This window comes from Eriocheir sinensis, unplaced genomic scaffold (assembly GCF_024679095.1).
Source record: "Eriocheir sinensis breed Jianghai 21 unplaced genomic scaffold, ASM2467909v1 Scaffold81, whole genome shotgun sequence".
Lineage (NCBI taxonomy): Eukaryota > Metazoa > Arthropoda > Malacostraca > Decapoda > Varunidae > Eriocheir > Eriocheir sinensis.
Window position 1 is genome coordinate 463,613 of NW_026112176.1, and position 25,131 is coordinate 488,743.

Sequence of the window (25,131 nt, forward strand, 5' to 3'; positions counted from 1 at the left end):
CACTCCCAAACCCCAGTGCTTGGTCTGCTGGAGGATCCTGCTGATCACTGTACTGCTGAACAACAACCAAACATGACAACCTTTCATTCCTCTCAAATGACAAATTTCACATCAGGGTCACACACTAATGCACATCCCATGCAAGAAAATGCCATTACATTACTATGTTTAACTCTTGACCTCACCAAGCTACAGGAATGGAACAAAGTGTCTGCTATAATTAAATGAATAAAAATGTTAAGTCCTGCACCTTTGGAGGGGATATTCAGCATACCAATACCACATGGCAAACACTCCACTATCCACCACAGAGGCAGAGAAAGCCTTGGGAGTGTATGTTACCAGGCTACCAGTGAAGGGATATCCAGCATACCAATACCACATGGGAAACACTCCACTATCCACCACAGAGGCAGAGAAAGACCTGGGAGTGTATGTTATCAGGCTACCAGTGAAGGGATATCCAGCACACCAATACCACATGGAAACACTCCACTATCCACCACAGAGGCAGAGAAAGACCTGGGAGTATATGTTACCAGGCTACCAGCGAAGGGATATCCAGCACACCAATACCACATGGGAAACACTCCACTATCCACCACAGAGCCAAAGAAACACCTGGGAGTATATGTTACCAGACTATCAGTGAAGGGATATCCAGCACACTAATACCACATGGGAAACACTCCACTATCCACCACAGAGGCAGAGAAAGACCTGGGAGTATATGTTACCAGGCTACCAGTGAAGGATATCCAGCACACTAATACCACATGGGAAACACTCCACTATCCACCACAGAGGCAGAGAAAGACCTGGGAGTATATGTTGCCAGGCTACCAGTGCAGGGATATCCAGCACACCAATACCACATGGGAAACAGTCCACTATCCACCACAGAGGCAGAGAAAGACCTGGGAGTATATTTTACCAGGCTACCAGCGAAGGATATCCAGCACACCAATACCACATGGGAAACACTCCACTATCCACCACAGAGCCAAAGAAACACCTGGGAGTATATGTTACCAGACTATCAGTGAAGGGATATCCAGCACACTAATACCACATGGGAAACACTCCACTATCCACCACAGAGGCAGAGAAAGACCTGGGAGTATATGTTACCAGGCTACCAGTGAAAGGATATCCAGCACACTAATACCACATGGGAAACACTCCACTATCCACCACAGAGGCAGAGAAAGACCTGGGAGTATATGTTACCAGGCTACCAGTGCAGGGATATCCAGCACACCAATACCACATGGGAAACACTCCACTATCCACCACAGAGGCAGAGAAAGACCTGGGAGTATATGTTACCAGGCTACTAATGAAGGGATATCCAGCACACCAATACCACATGGGAAACACTCCACTATCCACCAAAGAGGCAGAGGAAACCTGGGACTATATGTTACCAGGCTACCAGTGAAGGGATATCCAGCACACCAATACCACATGGGAAACACTCCACTATCCACCACAGAGCCAGAGAAACACCTGGGAGTATATGTTACCAGACTATCAGTGAAGGGATACCCAGCACACCAATACCACATGGGAAACACTCCACTATCCACCATAGAGGCAGAGAAAGACCTGGGAGTATATGTTACCAGGCTACCAGTGAAGGGATATCCAGCACACCAATACCACATGGGAAACAGTCCACTATCCACCACAGAGGCAGAGAAAGACCTGGGAGTATGTTACCAGGCTACCAGTGAAGGGATATCCAGCACACCAATACCACATGGGAAACACTCCACTATCCACCACAGAGCCAGAGAAACACCTGGGAGTATATGTTACCAGACTATCAGTGAAGGGATATCCAGCACACCAATACCACATGGGAAACACTCCACTATCCACCACAGAGGCAGAGAAAGACCTGGGAGTATATGTTACCAGGCTACCAGTGAAGGGATATCCAGCACACCAATACCACATGGGAAACAGTCCACTATCCACCACAGAGGCAGAGAAAGACCTGGGACTATATATTACCAGGCTACCAGAGAAGGACAAATCCCTGACAATTGCAGAGGACAGGTTAACCATCAACAGTCCACTACAGGATTATGGCCTTTCCTAGGATGCTCTAACTCTCCTGCCATGTTAGTATATTCCTCCTTGTTCAGGCTAATGCTCTGATTCCACCTCTCCACCTAGCTCTCTGTCTGGTGTTAGTGTGCTCCATCCTGCCCCGACAAAAGTTATAATTCCACCTCTCCACCTGGTTCTCTGTCTGGTGTTAGTGTGCTCCATCCTGCCCCGACAAAAGTTATAATTCCACTTCTCCACCTGGTTCTCTGTCTGGTGTTAGTGTGCTCCATCCTGCCCCGACAAAGGTTATAATTCCACCTCTCCAAATGGTTCTCTGTCTGGTGTTAGTGTGCTCCATCCTGCCCCAACAAAGGTTATAACTCCACCTCTCCACCTGGTTCTCTGTCTGGTGTTAAGTGTGCTCCATCCCGCCCGGTAAAGGTTATAAAAAAAACTTATAATTTCACCTCACACCCTGGTTCTGTTGGCCCTGACATCTATTATAATTCCTAGCAAGTCATTCTCTTAGAGTCAACAACAACAAATGGTACAACACACACAAAAAAGTATGGGGTGAGGGGAACAATCCATGGTGTGCTGCATATAATATCAATTAAAAGCAGCCATAAACATGTACACTTCCAGATTTGTAAATTTTGGGTGCGAAATTTGCTAAGCATAAATGCAGGGTGCAATAAATCCTTCCCTTGCTCCAGACCATGTTGCACTGACTTGTTTTTTTTCTTTGAATAATGAATATGTAGGAGTTACTGTGGCCACTGTTGGTGGACTGCAACAAATACCGTGATTTTACACCGCTCACTGTGCCCGGCAACGGGCTTGCCCACCTATTGCTGACGCGGATTAGGAGCCAGCTACTAAAGCTGCAGATACCAGAGCAATCTGTGTTCACGTCTGGTAAGTCAACAACTGGCCGTATCCTAGCGTACTGGTGGAGCACCAACGTGAGTTTGGACAGGGGATGCTTGCAGCTTATGTCCATCTCAAGAAGGCGTTTGCAGTCTGGGATCTTATGCGGGGGGGGGGCTTATACATTGGCAATACCAGGGTCACTGACCTTGTTTTTGTTGATGATGCAGTAATCCTGGCGGAGTCGCTGGAGGTTTTGGTGGTGGCTCGAGGCACTTCACGAGGAGGCAAAGCCCATGGGACTTCAGGTCTCCTGGGCCAAGACCAAGGTACAAGTGTTTGGAAGCTTGCTGGATGACACAGTACAGTCTGTTCATGCGTGTGGCGAGGACGTTGAGATCTCAGAAAGTTTCACGTATCTTGGTAGCGTAGTTTGTAACAACGGTGAGTCTCGCCAGGAAGTCTAACGGCGGATTGGTCTGGCCCACGGTGTTATGGACTCGCTCAGCACGAGTATATGGCGTTGTCGGTACCTGTGCAGAAGGACAAAGATCCGGACCTTCAAGTCCCTTGTGCTCCCTGTCTTACTCTATGGTTGTGAGACATGGACAATAAATGGGGACTTGGAGAGGCAGCTTGATGCCTTTGGTAATAAGTGTCTACGCAGAATCACGGGATATCGCTGGAATGACTTTGTGTCAAACCGGCAACTACTCCGCGAGACTGATTTGACATATATTACCTTACCTGCATAGCTATAGTCCGTCAATGCCAACTCCGGCTATATGGGCACGTGGCACGTTACCCTGAAGCTGATCCTGCTCATCGGGTTGTCTCTGTAAGAAACAATCTTGAGTGGAGGAGGCCAAGGGGACGCCCACGGAGTTCGTGGCTTGAGCAAGTCAATAGATCTTTCCAGGAGGTACCCATTTTTTTTTTTTTTTACAGCAAAGGAGACAGATCAAAGGCTTAAAAAAAAAAACCAAAAAAACACGCAACTAACTGCCCCTAAAAAGATTGGAGAGGAGTGGCTGGAAGAGAAATCAACTTCAGGAGGAGAGGTGTCCTGATACCCTCCTCTTGAAAGAGTTCAAGTCGTAGGCAGGAGGAAATACAGATGAAGGAAGATTGTTCCAGAGTTTACCAGCATTAGGAATGAAAGAATGAAGATGCTGGTTAACTCTTGCATAAGGGGTTTGGACAGTGTAGGGATGAGCTTGAGTAGAAAGTCGTGTGTGGCAAGGCCGCGGGAGAGGGGGGGGGCATGCAGTTAGCAAGTTCAGAGGAGCAGTCAGCATGAAAATATTGATAGAAGATAGAAAGAGAGGCAACATTGCGGCGGAATTTAAGAGGTAGAAGACTATCAGTAAGAGGAGGAGAGCTGATGAGACGAAGAGCCTTTGACTCAACTCCAGAAAAGCTGTTGGAGTGGAGCCCCCCCACATGTGAGATGCATACTCCATACGAGGGCGGAGAATGCCCTTGTATATGGATAGCACCTGTGGGGGAGAAGAACTGGCGGAGACGATACAGAACGCCCAACCTCGAGGAAGCTGATTTAGTGAGAGAGATGTGAAGTTTCCAGTTAAGATTTTGAGTTAAGGATAGACCGAAGATATTTAATGTTGAAGAAGGTGACAGCTGAGTGTTGTTGAAGAATAGGGGATATTTTTTTTTTTTTTTTTTTTTTTTTTTTACGTTGTTGCCTATTGCGCCGGTAGGCATCTTCCCGGTGGGGCCTGATGGTCGGCCCAAGGCTTCTTCCAGGTGGGGCCTGATGGTCGGCCCAGCCCGTTCTGGCGCAGGCGAGTGTTTATAGTGGCGGCATCTTGCATTGGCTCATGCTGCCCCCCGGAACTCGTTCTTGATTCGCTTGGACGGCTTCCTCTAGAGTCCGGGTTGATGGGTGGTCTTCAGGACAGCATGTGGGTAGTTTTAAGCCACTCGGCGGTGACTGAAAAATCCGAGTGGTAGCGTGAGGATTCGAACCCGCGTCGTCCATCACGCGGCGAATGTGGGTCCAGTACGCTATCACTTCGGCCACCGCCTACCCAAGACTACTGGAAGATTGTGTCGAGTTGATAGGGAAGGGGGCCTGCACGGAGACTCGCCAGGGGGGACCTGGGCTTGGCGTCATAAGGTGGGCGCGGCGACGTGCCCCCCGGCGTATGCCCCCACTGATTGATTGATTATAGTTACAGCAAGCGTGTAGCATTGGGAAGATGAACCTTATGCAGGGGTTCCAATCCCCAATACCCGCCCATGAAATTTCAAGTGGCCGTTGGGGTCAGTAGGTATAGTCTTTTGACTCTTCTCGGGCTTGGATGGCAAGAGGGGGCTCCCTCACCCCCCTTCTCAGAACGCATGGGATTGGCTTTGGGTGGGTGCGGCTTGGCCAATGGGAACACCATAAGAAAGGAAGTCACTTTTCCTACCCCGGCTACCTTATTCCTTTTCCCACTGGTATTGTGCTTTCCTTGCTCATCTCTCTCTCTCTCTCTCTCTCTCTCTCTCTCTCTCTCTCTCTCTCTCTCTCTCTCTCTCTCTCTCTCTCTCTCTCTCTCTCTCTCTCTCTCTCTCTCTCTCTCTCTCTCTCTCTCTCTCTCTCTCTCTCTCTCTCTCTCTCTCCCCTTGGTTTCAGTACAGACCTGCACAAGTGTACATGTATTTACAGTCTGAGTCTGCGTGAGGAATCGCCTGATGACCGATGACACAAATCACGAGGCCACGCGCCCCGCCTCCAGCCTCCTGTAGCTGGCTCTCCTCCTGCTCCGTGTCTACCAAGCATGGCGGTCACCTCAACCAAAGTCCCCCAGCTGTTGCCACCCACAACAGCCAGAGCTTCGCCCACACACGGTGGTGCCACACAGAGCTTGTGTTGCAACATGTGCATTTCTTTCATTTCTGCTTTAAAAAATTGATCATATTTTGATAAAAAAATGTTCAGAAAAATTCATTGAATAAAGGTTACACTTCCTAATCTGGTGTTTGCAATAGCCTGAACAGGCAATAACAGGGCCCTGAAAGGTATGGGAATGTCCTGAAAGGTAGCACACACACTGCAATGAGGCAGCAAGAAGGTCCTGCTAAGGTCACAGGTACATTGCTCCACAACCTCTCTGGGAGTGGACAAAAATCTGCTCCCACAACGCTTCACAGAGTCCCAAACAACGTACTGGAACCATTCATAACGTTCTGACAACGCTGCAGCAACGTGATGTTGTTTGCCGGGTGTTCTCAGACGCTTTTGGCCCACAGCAACCATTTCTGAAGGCCACAAAGGAGATCCGTCGGGTCTTCACGTTCATGGAGCAGAAGCCTTGTCAAACTATCACTGGGCTCATAAAGCTGCCCATGGCAATACAAACACAACCTCTACGAAAGCCTTTTGTCAGTGGGAATGGGAGCCCCAAATGTTTGAGAATGTGGAACCCCCCCTGGCAGTCCCTCCCAGCAGGCCTTCCTGCAGGCCCCTTCCCAACAAATACCTTGCGGCAGGGTCCATGGAGACGCGGAATCTGTGAGCTTCGTGGGCATTCCCTCAGCCTCCTCCACTCTGAAACAGCCCGGTGAGCAGGGTGGGCAGCGTGCCACATGCCCGTACAGCTGGAGTTGGCACTGCCTGACCATGCAGGAGATATCTGAGGAAAGACAACCTGTAAGGAGGAGGAACTTGGAAGCTGCCACATGTCTGAATAACTACGTCTTGGTCTGAAGTGGCATTGCTTGGTGAGGAGAGCTTGGAATACAGATGAAAAACACAGGTCTCAAATTCTCCACCAGACAACGAGGAGAGGACAGGAGAGGATGAGTCAGATGGACAGATGAGAAAGGTGAAAAACAGTTTAGAAGCTGCCATAGATCTGAACTGACGTGAGGGAGAGCTTGGAAAGGAGAGAGGAAGAGGTGAAGGAGGAGGAAGAAGGTAAGTACAAAGTTGAGGAATAGTAATAACATGGAGAGAGAAAGGAGGACAATAATGGAAATAGAGTAAAAAAGAAATACATACGATAGATGAAAGCAAAGATATAATAAGGAAAGAGTAAAACATTTATGAGAGAGAGAGAGAGAGAGAGAGAGAGAGAGAGAGGCATAAACCACAACACAATACCTGATACACTACCAATAAATCACTGTATAATCTATTCTAAGGTGAGAGTAATCAAAGAGTCATCGGTTACTAATCCGCATAGCTGGGCGTTATCGCGATAAGTTATCGCGATACTTTATCGCTGATAACAAAATCGGATTATCGATCATCCGCTACTTATTTAAATATATATCGGTATCTTCGTTACTTTTGTAACCAAACTAGCGATAATCGCTACTTTTTTTCCGCCTTTCAGAAAAAAACGTTGTCTCCCTACTGCGCATGCGTGGCCCGGTGTTGTATGAAAAAACTTCGGGGTATGAAATAGCTTCGGTGATGAGATTTCATACTTAGATCATGAAAATTAAAACACTAGGTTATTTTTTTATGATACTCAAAAATCAATATATCATAGAGAAAAATCATTTAACTTTGCCCCCAAAAATGATTATTCACTGCCTCAAATTTGATATTCCATATTCGTTTGTGACCATGCCATGACACTGAAGGTACCCGGTGTTGTGTTATTTGGTGTCTCACCGTCAAAAGCTGGCGCTTTTGTTTACAAACACTGGTCTCTCGTGAACTGCGCATGATCAGACCATTAAGTGTAGACCTGTACAGTCTCACAATGCTTTTTTAACACATTAAGAGTTGCTGGAAAGCTGAATCAAACATACAGTACCACCATCCTCGCTGTTTCTAGAACGACACTCTGTACATATAAATACAACTCGTACAGAGTGTCGTTCTAGAAACAGCGAAGATTAATGGTACTATGTCTGATTCAGCCTTCCAGCAACTCTTAATTACAGTTTAAAAGCTTTGTGAGACTGCACAGGTCTACGCTTACTGGTCTGAGCATGCACCGTTCTGAGACCAGTGTTTATAAACAATTTTGACGGTGGAGACGCCAAATAACACAACACCAGTTCAGGCATTCTAGTATTACCGTCCATATGTACGTGTCAACGTGTGGTTTTAAGTTTGTAAGTTTCCTAAAATACAGATAATGAAAATTTGAGTTCATCAATGTTCGATCTGAAATATCAATATAGTATCGTTTTCGCCTATCGAACTTATCGCTAGCTAGTGTCGGAATTGTGGATTTATATCGGTTATCGGTTATCGGTTATCGCCTATATTTGTGTCTCTAGTTAACGAATATCGGTTATCGCCGTTAAGGCTTTTCATTATCAGCTATCGGTTATCGGGAATAAGGTTTTCTGTTATCGTGCCCAGCTATGCTAATCCGTTACTGGCCACAATAGTAATGGAAATAATCGATTACTGAAGAAAAATTATCGCCCATCACTAGTTATCACTGCATCAGTTTTCACCCCGGAGATGAGCACTGAGGCCGCGCACCTCTAGACTACTCCCCCTAATCAACACAGGCTATACACGTGAACAAGGTAACCACTATCTATTATTACCCCGGAGATGAGCACTGAGGCCTCGCGCACCTAATCAACACAGGCTATACACGTGAACAAGGTAACCACTATCTATTATTACCCCGGAGATGAGCACTGAGGCCACGCGCACCTAATCAACACAGGCTATACACGTGAACAAGGTAACCACTATCTATTATTACCCCGGAGATGAGCACTGAGGCCACGCGCACCTAATCAACACAGGCTATACACGTGAACAAGGTAACCACTATCTATTATTACCCCGGAGATGAGCACTGAGGCCTCGCGCACCTAATCAACACAGGCTATACACGTAAACAAGGTAACCACTATCTATTATTACCCCGGAGATGAGCACTGAGGCCTCGCGCACCTAATCAACACAGGCTATACACGTAAACAAGGTAACCACTATCTATTATTACCCCGGAGATGAGCACTGAGGCTTCGCGCACCTAATCAACACAGGCCATACATGTGAATAAGGTAACCACGTGTAACTATTTTCCCCTCAAGTCAACTATTTCCAAAGGGCAAAATAGAGCCCAATCGGGTTTTCGTTAGTGACTTTTTAGGCTCAAAGTACAGAGGAAGGGTCACACTGCCACCAGGGTCACGAAACTACCCCTGGAAATGCCCATGACTCCTACGAAAGCCTTGTCAATATTTTTTTTTTTTCGGTTCACGGTACAGAGGAAGGGTCAAACTGCCACAAGGGTCACAAAACTAACCCTGGAAATGCCCATGACTCTTACGAAAGCCTTGTCAATATCTTTTTAGGTCCACGGTACAGAGGAGGGGTCAAACTACCACCGAGGTCACAACACTACCCCTGGAAATGCCCATGGCTCCTAGGAAAGTCTTGTCAAATTTTTTTTTTCTTTTAGGTTCACGGTACAGAGGAGTCAAACTGCCACCAGGGTCACAAAACTACACCCTACCTTAATGTTCCAATACTTACTACTGACAGGTACTCCTTACGTCTTCCCTCACACGACTCCTAAGGCAACCAATACGTTCTTAATGACACAAAGACTGACAGGTGATTCAATTTTACCTCAAACCACTAAAAAGATCATTGCACTGTTCATTAACTTCATACTGACAGGTGTTGAAATCTTAATTACCTCACACGACTATCACACACACACACACACACACACACACACACACACACACGTACCTTCCCTCCTCCTCTCTTTACGTCCAGATAGCAAATAGCCAGTCCTTCTTCCTCTCTCTTCCTCCTCCCCCTCCCTTCCTCCTCTTCCTCCCTCCTTTCCTTCTCCTCTTCCTCCCTCCCTTCCTCCTCCTCCCCCTTCCTCCATTCCCTTGTTTCCTCCCCTTTTTATCCGTTCATAGTTAATTAGTTAGGTAGTTAGAGAGTTAAGTAGTTAAGTAGTAGTAGTAGTAATGGAGGTGGTAGTCTGTATGTGTGTGTGTGTGTGTGTGTGTGTGTGTGTGTGTGTGTGTGTGTGTGTGTGTGTGTGTGTGTGTGTAATTCACCTCTTGGTCTGCTGCGAGTCTCTCTCGAGACAGCCAAACTAAAGCCGTTCCCCTACGGAAGAGCACAGAGCTCATAGTACCGATCTTTGGGTAGGACTGAGACCACTCACACACAACACACCGTGACAAGGAGGTCACAACTCCTTGCCTGACGTCGCGTACCTACTCACTGCTAGGTGAACAGGGGCTACACGTGAAAGATAAACCCAACTTATCTTAACCCGGCCGGGGAATCGTACCCCGGTCCTTATGGTTGTGAGCCAGACGCTCTACCCCTGAGGTACCGGGCCGTGTGTGTGTGTGTGTGTGCGTGTGTGTATGCACATGCGTAAATTGTTATGTGCGTAAGTGTATGTGCGTATATTTTCATGTGCATGAATTTAATGTCCGTTAATATTAAATATTTTATGGGCGTAAGAGAGAGAGAGAGAGAGAGTGCGTGCGTGCGTGCGTGCGTGAGTGTGTGTGTGTGTGTGTGTGTGTGTGTGTGTGTGTGTGTGTGTGTGTGTGTGTGTGTGTGCTGAATTAGTCTTTTCTCTTGAAATTATTTTTCGCATATTTTATTTAGGCCTTCATATAAATCCCTCTTTCCTTTAAATTTGAGTTATTTATCTTTTTATCTTGTTATATTTCCCCCTAAGGTCCATATAATTAATTCTTTCCTCTTTGTCTGATGCAAAGATTTCTGAGGTTCTTTCTCAGACATTTGCAGGAAGCACAAATGATTTCCCTTCCAAATATTCTTCTATTACCTACATTTTTTTTCTAATTTTGCGTTGGTTTTCATGTCTTCTTTTTCATCTTAAATTTCACTTGATCTTTTTTTCTTTTAATCAAGCTTTTTTTTGTCTTAGATTGGACTCTCTCTCTCTCTCTCTCTCTCTCTCTCTCTCTCTCTCTCTCTCTCTCTCTCTCTCTCTCTCTCTCTCTCTCTCTCTCTCTCTCTCTCTCTCTCTCTCTCTCTCTCTCTCTCTCTCTCTCTCTCTCTCTCTCTCTCTCTCTTTTTACAATGAAATCCAGATTCCTCTTTCCACTGAATTTAAATTACGGACATTTTTCCTCATATATTTAATTCATCACTTTTTCCTCCACTTTTCCTCCTGCTCAGACGGTCTCAACACCCTCCCCGCGTCTCGTCCGTCCTTCTTTGCATTGAATTTAAATTACGGACATTTTTTCCTCATATATCTATCATCACTCTGTTCTTTCCACTGTTCCTACTGATCAGATTGTCGCAAACCCCCCGAACCCGCGTTCCGCCCTTCCCGCGCTTGTCCCGTTACAACACCGCGGGGTGGGACATTCTGTATGTGATAAGTATGCCGGGATGAGTGTCAGGCCTCTTAATTATTCTTACCTTTACAGTTCAAGTATGTTTAATAACGATACGAGCCACGCGATCCACGTTAGTGACCGCTACCACGGACCACGATGGGAAGTCAGGGTGGGTCCAGCTAATATGTTTATGAACGCTACGAATCATGCGTTAGTGGCCGCTACCACGGGGCACGACGGGAAGTCAGGGGTGGGTCCAGCTAATATGTTTATGAACGCTACGAATCATGCGTTAGTGGCCGCTACCACGGGCACGATGGGAAGTCAGGGTGGGTCCAGCTAATATTATTATGCACGCTACGATTCATGCGTTAGTGGCCGCTACCACGGTGCACGATGGGAAGTCAGGGGTGGGTCCAGCTAATATGTTTATGAACGCTACGAATCATGCGTTAGTGACCGCTACCACGGGGCACGACGGGAAGTCAGGGGTGGGTCCAGCTAATATGTTTATGAACGCTACGAATCATGCGTTAGTGTCCGCTACCACAGGGCACGACAGGAAGTCAGGTGGGTCCAGCTAATATGTTTATGAACGCTACGAATCATGCGTTAGTGACCGCTACCACGGGGCACGACAGGAAGTCAGGGTGGGTCCAGCTAATATGTTTATGAACGCTACGAATCATGCGTTAGTGACCACTACCACGGGGCACGATGGGAGGTCAGGGGTGGGTCCAGCTAATATGTTTATGAACGCTACGAATCATGCGTTAGTGGTCGCTACCACGGGGCACGCTGGGAAGTCAGGGGTGGGTCCAGCTAATATGTTTATGAACGCTACGAAGCATGCGTTAGTGGCCGCTACCACGGGGCACGACGGGAAGTCAGGGGTGGGTCCAGCTAATATGTTTATGAACGCTACGAATCATGCGTTAGTGACCGCTACCACGGGGCACGACGGGAAGTCAGGGGTGGGTCCAGCTAATATGTTTATGAACGCTACGAATCATGCGTTAGTGACCGCTACCACGGAGCATGATGGGAAGTCAGGGGTGGGTCCAGCTAATATGTTTATGAACGCTACGAATCATTTTTTTAAATTTTTTTTTTACAGCAAAGGAGACAGTTCAAGGGCACAAAAAAAGCAAACATTAATAAAAAAAAAGCCCGCTACTCACTGCTCCTAAAAAGAATCCAAAGAGGTGGCCGAAAGATAGGTCAGTTTCGGGAGGAGAGGTGTCCTGATACCCTCCTCTTGAAAAAGTTCAAGTCGTAGGCAGGAGGAAATACAGATGAAGGAAGATTGTTCCAGAGTTTACCAGCGTGAGGGATGAAAGAGTGAAGATGCTGGTTAACTCTTGCATAAGGGGTTTGGACAGTATAGGGATGAGCATGAGTAGAAAGTCGAGTGCAGCGGGGCCGCGGGAGGGGGGGAGGCATGCAGTAAGCAAGTTCAGAAGAGCAGTCAGCGTGGAAATATCGATAGAAGATAGAAAGAGAGGCAACATTGCGGCGGAATTTAAAAGGTAGAAGACTATCAGTATGAGGAGGAGAGCTGATGAGACGAAGAACCTTAGCCTCCACTCTGTCCAGAAGAGCTGTGTGAGTGGAGCCCCCCACATGAGATGCATACTCCATACGAGGGCGGACAAGGCCCTGTATATGGACAGCATCTGTGCAGGGGAGAAGAACTGGCGTTAGTAACCGCTACCACGGACCACGATGGGAAGTCAGGGGTGGGTCCAGCTAATATGTTTATGAACGCTACGAATCATGCGTTAGTGACCACTACCACGGGGCACGATGGGAAGTCAGGGGTGGGTCCAGCTAATATGTTTATGAACGCTACGAATCATGCGTTAGTGACCGCTACCACGGGGCACGATGGGAAGTCAGGGGTGGGTCCAGCTAATATGTTTATGAACGCTACGAATCATGCGTTAGTGACCGCTACCACGGAGCATGATGGGAAGTCAGGGGTGGGTCCAGCTAATATGTTTATGAACGCTACGAATCATGCGTTAGTGGCCGCTACCACGGGGCACGATGGGAAGTCAGGGGTGGGTCCAGCTAATATGTTTATGAACGCTACGAATCATGCGTTAGTGACCGCTACCACGGGGCACGATGGGAAGTCAGGGGTGGGTCCAGCTAATATGTTTATGAACGCTACGAATCATGCGTTAGTGACCGCTACCACGGGGCACGATGGGAAGTCAGGGGTGGGTCCAGCTAATATGTTTATGAACGCTACGAATCATGCGTTAGTGGCCGCTACCACGGGGCACGACGGGATGTCAGGGGCGGGTCCAGCTAATATGTTTATGAACGCTACGAATCATGCGTTAGTGACCGCTACCACGGAGCACGATGGGAAGTCAGGGGTGGGTCCAGCTAATATGTTTATGAACGCTACGAATCATGCGTTAGTGACCGCTACCACGGGGCACGACGGGAAGTCAGGGGTGGGTCCAGCTAATATGTTTATGAACGCTACGAATCATGCGTTAGTGACCGCTACCACGGGGCACGATGGGAAGTCAGGGGTGGGTCCAGCTAATATGTTTATGAACGCTACGAATCATGCGTTAGTGACCGCTACCACGGGGCACGATGGGAAGTCAGGGGTGGGTCCAGCTAATATGTTTATGAACGCTACGAATCATGCGTTAGTGGCCACGGAGCACGATGGGAAGTCAACAAACAGTGTCGCGGGACCATGCTGGCGAGTGGCGCTATCAGTATCAATGGAGGAGAGACTGTTTCACGCCTCAACTTCCTGTGTGATGGAAGCCGCAGCCCAGTTATGCTCTTGGAGGAAGAATGGTTAATGATAAGCCGGAGTTACTTATAATAATGATAATGATAATAATAATAATAATAAAACTAATAATATTAATCTTAATATTAATAAATATAATAATAATAATAATCAGTGTGTGTGTGTGTGTGTGTGTGTGTGTGTGTGTGTGTGTGTGTGTGTGTGTGTGTGTGTGTGTGTACATGCTTAAATTGTTACGTGCGTAAGTGAATGTGCGTATATTTTCATTCATTCTGGAGAGAGAGAGAGAGAGAGAGACTAATATTGGAGAACTCTTATCATTTGTTCTCTCTCTCTCTCTCTCTCTCTCTCTCTCTCTCTCTCTCTCTCTCTCTCTCTCTTTAATGGGTATATTAATTTTCATTTTTTTTCTCGTTATTTTAATTTTTTGTTTTCTTTCTTCTTTTAGTTTCCTCCTTTCCTCTCTTCCTTCTCTCCCCCTTTCCCTCCGTCTCTTCTCTCTTCACCTCTTCCCTATTTCTTTCCTCCTTCTCCCTTCTTCATATTATTCCTTCCTTTCTCTTCCCTTAATATTTCTCCCTCCTCTCTCTTCACTTTTCTCTTAATATTTATACTTCCTCACTAATCTTTTCACACACATACACACACACACACACACACACACACACACACACACACACACACACACACACAGTCACCCTTTCAATCTCAGCGGCATTTTTTCCCTTCTCTGAATATGCCGATTTTCATTTTCTGCCCTGATGACCTCTAGTATTGACCTGACCTGTTCATGATTGCGCCAAGAGTAATGGGGACTGGAAGGCGACGCGTTCTACTGGGGATCTAATTTTTTTTTTTTTTTTTTTTTTTTTTGCTTCTTCAGTGAGTCCAAAGGTTAGATTATGAGATTGATGGCCGACTCGTTTCAGCTTCCTCTTCTTCTTTAGCTTCTTCTCTTTCCTCTTTATATTTATTTCTTTATTTCTTCTTTTTCATCTTCTAATCTTCTTCTTCTTCATCTTCTGCTTCTTCTTCTTCCTCTCCTTTTCCTTTTTATTTTATTTTCGTTTCTTCTTCTTCTTCTTTTCTTCTTCTGCTTCCTCTTCGTTTTCTTTTTATCTTATTCTCATTTCTTCTTCTCCTTCTCCTTCTTTTCTTCTTCCTCTCTTCTTCTTCTCTTTCCTCTTATTTTCCTCTTTTTATTTTATTTTCCTTTTTCTTTTTTTTCGTCTTATTTGTTTTTCACTTTGATCATTTTCTTTTCTTTTCTTTTTCGTTTTCATCTTTCTCTTTTATTTTGCTTTCTTCTTCTCTTTCCTCTTTTTTCCTTTCCTTCTTTTTCTTCCTCTTTCTTTTCCTTTTCCTTCTTTTTTTTTTCCTTTTTTTTTCTCTTCCTCTCTTTCTTTTCATTTTTCTTCTTTCTTCCTCTTAATTCCTCTAATGTGCTCTTTCTATTCCTTTCTTCTATTTCTTCACCTTCTTCATCTTCATCTTCTTCTCCTTCTTGTCGTAGGCTGGAGTAGGTAGGAAGACACCTACCGAACGGGCGCAAGCCACTCCCGGTGAGGTATATATGGGAGGTGAGAAGGGAGCTGAAGCCCTCCAAAGACCCTTCCCATGTCCTCACTAACCGTTTCCCTATTGTCTCACCAACACCGGAGAGTAGTTCAGCATGCTCTCTAAAGACAGATCCTCTCTTTATCCACACCACACTACATTCACATAATATATACACCTTTTTTCCAAAATTCAAAATTCAAAATGGCTCAATTAAGCAATGCCTCGGAGTCCCCGCCTGGGGGGGGGACCACAAATTCCCCCAGGGAGGACTCCCCTTCTGGCTGCCGACCCGAGAGGTGTCTTGATAACTCCTCGAACCTCTTTCTTCTCAATTTCTGCAACATTCGCGGTCTTCGCTCTAATTTTCATTCTGTGGAACATCATCTCTCCTCCTCTAAACCTCACCTTCTCTTCCTTACCGAAACACAGGTTTCTGAGGCTACTGACAGCAATCTCTACTCTGGTCCCTCCTACTATCTCTATCCTAAATTTCAATCCAAAGCTGGATGTTGCGCCTACGTGCGCAACGACATCACTTGCTCCCGTGCCCACGACCTTGACTCTTCTGAATTTTCCACCATCTGGTTAAGACTTCACTGTCATTCTATTACTAAATACATCTGTGCTGTTTATCTCTCACCTAACTCTACCAACTATGTAAAATTCTTTGACTATTTGAATTCTAAAGTGGAGCACATCTTGACCCACTCTCCTTCGCTGAAATCTCCATCCTAGGAGATTTCAATGTTCCTACCAGCTTTGGCTTTCATCCTCTTTCACTGACCATCCTGGTGAACAAGCCTACAACTTTGCTATCCTCAACGACCTAGAGCAGTTGGTCCAGCACCCTACACGTATTCCTGACCGTCTTGGAGATCGGCCCAACATTCTAGACCTCTTCCTTACCTCAAACCCTTCTGCTTATTCTGTCAAACTGTTCTCTCCGTTGGGCTCCTCCGATCACAATCTTATTTCTGCATCCTGTCCTATCGCTCCTGTACATCCTCTGGACCCACCGAAGAGGCGATGCTTTTGGCATGTTGCTTCAGCTCGGTGGGACGACCTGAGGATGTGCTCATTCCGTGGAATGATTATTGCTTCAGGATAGAGACCCTCTGTGTGTGCTCAGCGCATCACAGAGGTGATTATCTCTGGAATGGAGGCATACATTCCTCGTTCTTTCTCTACTCCTCACGCTAAAAAGCCTTGGTTTAATCACGCTTGTTCTCGTGCTGTCAATGATAGAGAGGTAGCTCACAAAAGATACCAGAGCCTTCAAACTAATGCTAATTATGAACTTTACATTTCTGCCGAAATCGTGCCAAATCTATTCTCCGACTAACCAAAATTCTTTCATTAATAGAAAATGTCAAAACCTTGCTTTCTCTAACTCTTCCCGTGACTTCTGGCATCTAGCCAAAACATCTCCTCAACTTCACTTCTTCATCTTTCCCTCCACTCCTCAGTCCTGACAGCAACACTGCCGTCTCATCTATCTCTAAGGCTGAACTCTTCTCTCAAACTTTTCTAAAAACTCCACTCTGGACGATTCTGGGCATATTCCTCCTACTCATCCCCCTCTGACTCCTTTATGCCTGTTATAAAGATTCTTCAAAATGATGTTTTCTTTGCCTCTCTGGCCTCAATCCTCAGAAGGCTTATGGACCTGATGGAGTGCCTCCTATTGTCCTTAAAACTGTGCCTCCGTGCTGTCACCCTGCCTGGTCAAACTCTTTCGCCTCTGCCTGTCAACATCTACCTTTCCTTCTTGCTGGAAGTATGCCTTCACACAGCCTGTACCTAAGAAGGGTGACCGTTCCAATCCCTCAAACTACCGTCCTATTGCTTTACTTTCTTGTCTATCTAAAGCTTTTGAATCAATCCTTAACCGTAAGATTCAAAAGCACCTTTCCACTTCTGACCTTCTATCTGATCGCCAGTATGGGTTCCGCAAGGGGCGTTCTACTGGTGATCTCCTATATCTTAACTGACTCTTGGTCATCCTCTCTTAGCCGTTTCGGTGAAACTTTTGCTATTGCGCTGGACATATCAAAAGCTTTTGATAGGGTCTGGCACAAATCTTGCTTTCTAAACTACCCTCCTACGGTTTCTATCCTTCTCTCTGTACCTTTATCTCCAGTTTCCTTTCTGACCGTTCTATTTCTGCCGTGGTAGACGGTCACTGTTCTTCCTAAATCTATTAACAGTGGTGTCCCACAGGTTCTGTCCTATCTCCCACTCTTTTCTGTTGTTCATTGATGATCTTCTTTCCAAAACGAACTGTCCTATCCATTCCTACGCCGATGATTCCACTCTGCATTATTCAACTTCTTTTAATAGAAGACCCACCCTTCAGGAACTTAACGACTCAAGGCTGGAGGCTGCAGAACGCTTAGCCTCAGACCTTACTATTATTTCCGATTGGGGCAAGAAGAACCTGGTGTCCTTCAACGCCTCAAAACACAGTTTCTCCACCTATCCACTCGACACAATCTTCCAAACAACTATCCCTATTCATTGACAACACCCAGCTATCACCTTCCTCAACACTAAACATCCTCAGTCTATCCTTAACTCAAAATCTCAACTGGAAACTTCATATCTCATCTCTTACTAAATCAGCTTCCTCGAGGCTGGGCGTTCTGTACCGTCTCCGCCAGTTCTTCTCCCTGCACAGTTGCTGTCCATATACAGGGGCCTTGTCCGCCCTCGTATGGAGTATGCATCTCATGTGGGGGCTCCTCACACAGCTCTTCTGGACAGAGTGGAGGCAAAGGCTCTTCGTCTCATCAGCTCTCCTCCTCATACTGATAGTCTTCTACCTCTTAAATTCCGTCGCGATGTTGCCTCTCTTTCTATCTTCTATCGATATTTCCACGCTGACTGCTCTTCTGAACTTGCTAACAGCGTGCCTCCCCCCGTTCCGCGGCCCCGCTGCACACGACTTTCTACTCATGCTCATCCCTATACTATCCCTTATGCAAAAGTTAACCAGCATCTTCACTCTTTCATCCCTCACGCTGGTATACTCTGGAATAATCTTCCTTCATCTGTATTTCCTCCTGCCTACGACTTGAACTCTTTCAAGAGAAGGGTATCAGGACACCTCTCCTCCGGAAACTGACTTATCTTTCAGCCACCTCTTTGGATTCTTTTTAGGAGCAGCAGTAGCAGGCTTTTTTTATTAATGTTTACTTTTTGTGCCCTTGAGCTGTCTCCTTTGCTGTAAAAAAAAAAAAAAAAAGGTGTCACGTGTACTCATGTTATCAGCAGCGGAAACGATATCCTGTCACCAGCAAGCCTTTGTTGTCTCCAGACTCTCTCTCTCTCACACACACACACACACACACACTTCTCATGTCAACTATTTGCAAGAGTTGAAAAGGATATCACTCGGGTTTTCATGAGGTTTTTTTTCACTTTCAGGGTACAGAAGAAGGGTCCAACCATCACCAGGGTCTTTCAACTAGCCCTGAAAATGACCCAAACTCCTACGAAAACGGTATCAAATATGGGTTCCCTGGGCGCCGCATCGCTTGAGTGTATGGCCTGCAGGAAAGGTTACCCGACCCTTCCTGGGAGTTCACGAATACACACTGAAGCAGATTAACCGAACGAAGATTAAAGGGATTGGGACGTGAAATTAATCATAAGAGAACCGAAAGGGAGTTCACGAAGAGACTGAAGCAGATTAACCGAACGAAGATTAAAGGGATTGGGACGTGAAATTAATCATAAGAGAACCGAAAGGGAGTTCACGAATACACACTGAAGCAGATTAACCGAACGAAACTTAAAGGGAATGGGACGTGAAATTAGTCATGGGAAAACCGAAAGGGAGTTTAAGAATGATACCTGCTGATGCAACCTGGACGAAGACAAACTGACCACTGAGGCACAAAAATATGGGACACACAAACGAGAGAAGAGAAAAAAATAAACATAAAGAAACACGATCAACAAACTTACTGAACGAAAGCATAAGGGAATAACACGGGTTATTAATTATATGAAGACGGAAAAGGCGAGAGAGAGAGATAATTGATTAGCTTGACAAGTGTTAGTAAAGTCTCCGGAACTGATATCCAAATTTCACTATTCCATTATATACAATTAAAGGAGGAGCAGGAGGAGAAGGAGGAGGAGGAAAAGAAGGAGGAGGAAAAGAAGGAGGAGGAGGAGGTGGAGGAGGGAGAGTCATAACTTCGTATCACATACACTCAGACTCAGCCTGCCTTTCTCTCTCTCTCTCTCTCTCTCTCTCTCTCTCTCTCTCTCTCTCTCTCTCTCTCTCTCTCTCTCTCTCTCTCTCTCTCTCTCTCTCTCTCTCTCTCTCTCTCTGCTTTCTTTCTTCTCTTTGGTATTTTCTATTTTTTCCCTTCTTTTGTTAACCTTTTATTCTTCTTCTTTAATTTAATCTTGTTATTGTTGTTGTTCTTGGTCCCTTGTTCTTCTTTTTTTTCCTTTGTATTCCTTTTCTTCTTTCTTCCCTTTCGTGTCTATCCTTCTCTGATCATTTCCCTTCCTTTCGTGTCCATTCTTCTCTGATCATTTCCCTTCCATTCGTGTCCATTCTTCTCTGATCATTTCCCTTCCTTTCGTGTCCATCCTTCTCTGATCATTTCCCTTCATTTCGTGTCCATTCTTCCCTGATCATTTCCCTTCCTTTCGTGTCCATCCTTCTCTGGTTATTTCCCTTCCTTTCGTGTCCATTCTTCTCTGATCATTTCCCTTCCTTTCGTGTCCATCCTTCTCTGATCATTTCCCTTCCTTTCGTGTCCATTCTTCTCTGATCATTTCCCTTCCTTTCGTGTCCATTCTTCTCTGGTTATTTCCCTTCCTTTCGTGTCCATCCTTCTCTGATCATTTCCCTTCCTTTCGTGTCCATTCTTCTCTGATCATTTCCCTTCCTTTCGTGTCCATCCTTCCCTGATCATTTCCCTTCCTTTCGTGTCCATCCTTCTCTGATCATTTCCCTTCCTTTCGTGTCCATTCTTCTCTGATCATTTCCCTTCCTTTTGTGTCCATTCTTCTCTGATTATTTCCCTTCCTTTTGTGTCCATTCTTCTCTGATCATTTCCCTTCCTTTCGTGTCCATTCTTCGCTGATCATTTCCTTCCTTTCGTGTCCATTCTTCCTGATCATTTCCCTTCCTTTCGTGTCCATTCTTCCCTGATCATTTCCATTCCTTTTGTCCATTCTTCTCTGATCATTTCCCTTCCTTTCGTGTCCATTCTTCTCTGATCATTTCCCTTCCTTTCGTGTCCATTCTTCCCTGATCATTTCCCTTCCTTTCGTGTCCATTCTTCCCTGATCATTTCCCTTCCTTTCGTGTCCATTCTTCCCTGATCATTTCCCTTCCTTTCGTGTCCATCCTTCCCTGATCATTTCCCTTCCTTTCGTGTCCATTCTTCCCTGATCATTTCCCTTCCTTTTGTGTCCATTCTTCTCTGATCATTTCCCTTCCTTTCGTGTCCATTCTTCTCTGATCATTTCCCTTCCTTTTGTGTCCATTCTTCTCTGATCATTTCCCTTCCTTTCGTGTCCATCCTTCTCTGATCATTTCCCTTCCTTTCGTGTCCATTCTTCCCTGATCATTTCCCTTCCTTTCGTGTCCATTCTTCTCTGATCATTTCCCTTCCTTTCGTGTCCATTCTTCTCTGATCATTTCCCTTCCTTTCGTGTCCATTCTTCTCTGATCATTTCCCTTCCTTTCGTGTCCATTCTTCTCTGATCATTTCCCTTCCTTCCGTCGGCTGCAAGGGAGACAAAAAGCCGCATTTTCAAGCGTCTCGGCGCCTCAGTTCGCCTGTTTGAAAAGCCTCTATTGAAAGGTGCTGAGACTTTCCAGCATGGACTGTTCTGTGATCCTCGCGATAGTTTTACTCAGCTTCTGCACCTTGAACAGAGAAAGTCACCCGTGAGCTCCCGCTTGATGTTCTCTGTGGCGCTGAGTAACAGTCGTACTTTGAGCCCGGAGTAAGTTGTGTCGAGGCGTCAAGTAGTACACGGCAAGTCACGCACGAAACATCCTGTCCCAGATCTGTAAACTGTAGGAAAATTATCTACAAGGCGCCCAGTATATAATCACAGGCACAGACATTTCTCCCCAGTGTCTCTCGTCCTGCCGGGAGTGGTCGCTGCACGCTGAACTGCCTCTCCAAGGAAAGGGAGACCAAGAGTCGCTGCGAAGATACGAAAGTGAACGCCTCAGCAGTCTTTAGAAGCTCAACACTCAAGACTCAACACTCTTCCCCTGATTACACACACACACACACGGTGAGCCACGATGAAGGCCAGGCTGCCCTTACTCTTGGTGTTTATTGAGTCATCGTTGCTTGCGGCCAGAAATTCCTTCAGACCCTACTGGAACCACACTGCCCTGCCCAAATTACCATCTCGGGGGATGAGGAATGGAAGAACTTTACCACCAGGGAACATAACAGGGGCGCCTGGAGCACCACCTTATACGTGCACCCCGATCCAGGGTTCAAAGGCATCAGGCTCGTGGCGGCGGGCGATGGCTTGCTGAGTGACGCCTGGTTCACGCTGGACGCCACTTGCTTCCCTGGGGACGCACAGTGGTGGAGGTTGTGGGCACGTGTGTTAAACTATGGCGGCATCAATGGCCACGGTCTTCAGTTTGAAGTACAGGCTGGTGACTGTGCTCTTGGGTGCCTCAGAACAGGCTACTTCCCTGATTACCGGGCTGTTACTGTTGAGGCTCACGGGCCCTCAAGGTGGAGATCAAAGTACCCGAGTCGACAATGCACTGTAAAAGGATACACAAGACCAAGCCTCTCATGGAAAAACTGCACCTACATCCCCATCACCACCACCACCACCACCACCCCTCCCACCCACACCACCACCCCTACCACCACCATCACCACAACCCCCATCCCCATCCTCGTTGTGTCGGCAATGATAGGTGTTGGTGTTCTTGATGTTCTTGTGGTAGTGATGTGGCGTTCCGGCAAGAATGATATACAAAGAATGTAAAACTCTCTCTCTCTCTCTCTCTCTCTCTCTCTCTCTCTCTCTCTCTCTCTCTCTCTCTCTCTCTCTCTCTCTCTCTCTCTCTCTCTCTCTCTCGCGCGCGCGCGCAAATTGTGTGTGTGTGTGTGTGTGTGTGTGTGTGTGAGAGAGAGAGAGAGAGAGACAAAGGAAAGGGTTTGATGAAGGGAGGAAAAGGAGGAGGAGGAAGGGTGGGAGGAGACGAGAAGAGAGAACAGAGGAGATGGAGAGAAAAGCAGGAGGAAGGGAGACGTGGGATGAAGGAGAGAAGAGAACGAGCCATTAACACAGGAGAGGAGAATGGAAGACAGGAGGGAAGGGAAGGAAGGAGAGATGCAGAGAAAGGAAAGGGAAGGAGCAAAGAGTGGAGAAGAAGAGGAGAAGAAAATAAGAGAAATGAAGAGAGGATGAAGGAGAGGAGAGAGACGAACGACTGGGACGGATGAAGAGAAAGGAGAAGGGAGGAAGGTGGGAGGAGATGAAGGGGAGAGGAGGAAACAGCGATCAAGGAGGGACAGACAAGTGAGGGAGAGGAAAACAAAAGTGACGGGACGAAGAGCGAGAAGACAGAGAGGAAAAGAAGAAGATAGGAAGACGGGGAGGAGGGAGGGAGGCAAGAACAGAAGAAGGGAAGAAGGAAGGGAAAGGAGAACAGGGAAGAAAAGAGGAAAAATAGGCTGAAAATAGGAAGACAAGAAGACGGAGGAGGAAAACATGAACAGGAGGGAGTGGAAGGAGGAGGAGAGTGGGAGGGAAGGAGGGAGAGGTGAAGAGAGAGAGAGAGGCGAGGGGAAGGAAGGGACGAGAGGGGAAAGGGAGGAAGGGGGAAAGGGAGAAGGGAGAAAGGAAAATAGGTTCATTAGGGAGTTTATGGTAAGGAGAAGTAAGGCGGGGAGGGAGGGAGGGAAAGAGGGAAGATAGGAAGGGGGGAAGGAAGGAGGGAAGGAGGGAGGGAGGGAAGGAGAGATAGGGAGGGAAGGAAGGAGAAAAGATAGGGAGGAGGGAAGGAAGGAGGGAAGGAGGGAGGGAGGGAAGGAGAGATAAGGAGGGAAGGAAGGAGAAAAGATAGGGAGGAGGGAAGGAAAGAGGGAAGGAGGGAGGGAGGGAAGGAGGGAGGGAGGGAAAGCGGGAAGATAAGGAGGAGGGAAGGTAAGAGGGAAGGAGGGAGGGAGGGAAGGAGAGATAGGGAGGGAAAGTAGAAAAGATAGAGAGGAGCGAAGGAAGGAGGGAAGGAGGGAGGGAGGGAAGGAGGAGAGATAGGGAGGGAAGGAAGGAGCAAAGATAGGGAGGAGGGAGGGAAGGAGGGAAGAAGGGAGGGAGGGAAGGAGGAGAGATAGGAACACAAAGGAAGAACAAACAACAGCAGACCTGCTGGTCCTTACGAGGCTGTTTGTGACAAGCTACACTAACTATCTAATCAAAGGTGGAAGATGAAGGACAGCAAAGGCGAAGGCTCCTCCCCACCCCCCCATCCCTCCAGACAAAGCTGGCAGGAAAGGAAAAAGAACCATGCAGCATGGAAAAACTGCATGGAATTTATGTAAGAAAGAGGAAAGAACTACCATTACTGCTACCACTAACCAGGCGATAAAAGCGGACAAGGACACCAGTATTCGAAAGAACTTAACGTTATTACGACAATGAGTAATATCTTAGTTGCTGGTTGGATTCAAAATACTTGTCTAATCTATTCTTGAAGGCCGTAACTGTTGTACCATCAACGACATCACAGGGTAGAGAGTTCCAAACATTAACAACTCGATTGAAGAAGAAGTGTTTAGCTTCGTGCGACGAGAATCTTTTACCACTTATCTTCAAATTGTGATTTCTTCTTGTTTTATTTGATCGATCAATTGTAAAGTAATCTTCCGCATTAATATCACTGAATCCATTAAACATTTTAAACACTTCTATTAGATCGCCTCGCATTCTTCGTTTTGATAGGCTGAATAAATTTACTTCTTTAAGCCTTTGTTCATATGATAAATTACTCAACCTAGGAATCATCTTTGTTACTCTTCGTTGAGCCTGTTCAAACTTTTCTATGTCTTTTCTGTAATAGGAAGACCAAAACTGTACACAGTACTCTAGACGGGGTCGAACCAACGAATTATACAGTTTTAATATTACTTTTTCCAATTTATTATTAAAGACTCGTCCGATGAAGCCAACCAATTTGTTTGCAGTTTTAACTACCTCTGAACAATGCTGACCGGGCTTTAAATCGCTTGATATAGTGATTCCAAGATCCTTTTCTTTACTTACTGCAGAAAGTTGTTGGCCATTCATTACGTACCGAACGCGATTGTTATTTTTTCCGATGTGCAACACTTTACATTTGTCAACGTTAAATTTCATTTGCCATTGATTGGCCCAACGTGCAAGTCGATCTAGATCTGATTGCAAAGCTTCTTCGTCGAGTGTCGCAGTTACTTTACTAACAATTTTTGTGTCATCAGCAAATTTTGATACTTTGCAAGTGAGACCATCATCGATATCATTAGCATAAATTAAGAAGAGCATGGGGCCAAGCACTGATCCTTGAGGTA

The 25,131-nt window shown here is 46.2% G+C and overlaps 1 long non-coding RNA gene across 3 annotated transcripts in view; it reads right to left on the bottom strand.

The window, feature by feature from the left end:
- LOC126994510 (uncharacterized) overlaps nt 1-25,131 on the bottom strand; it is a 75,601-nt gene that overhangs the window by 12,200 nt on the left and 38,270 nt on the right. The window contains exons 1-2 of one of the 3 annotated variants that reach the window (XR_007749232.1): nt 9,623-9,669; nt 6,417-6,569 (exon numbers count right to left, since the gene is read on the bottom strand). This is a non-coding gene — a long non-coding RNA (uncharacterized LOC126994510). Of the gene's footprint in view, nt 1-3,136; nt 3,194-6,416; nt 6,570-9,622; nt 9,670-25,131 lie in introns of those variants that run through there. The other 2 variants (XR_007749231.1, XR_007749233.1) reach the window with 2 other exon arrangements.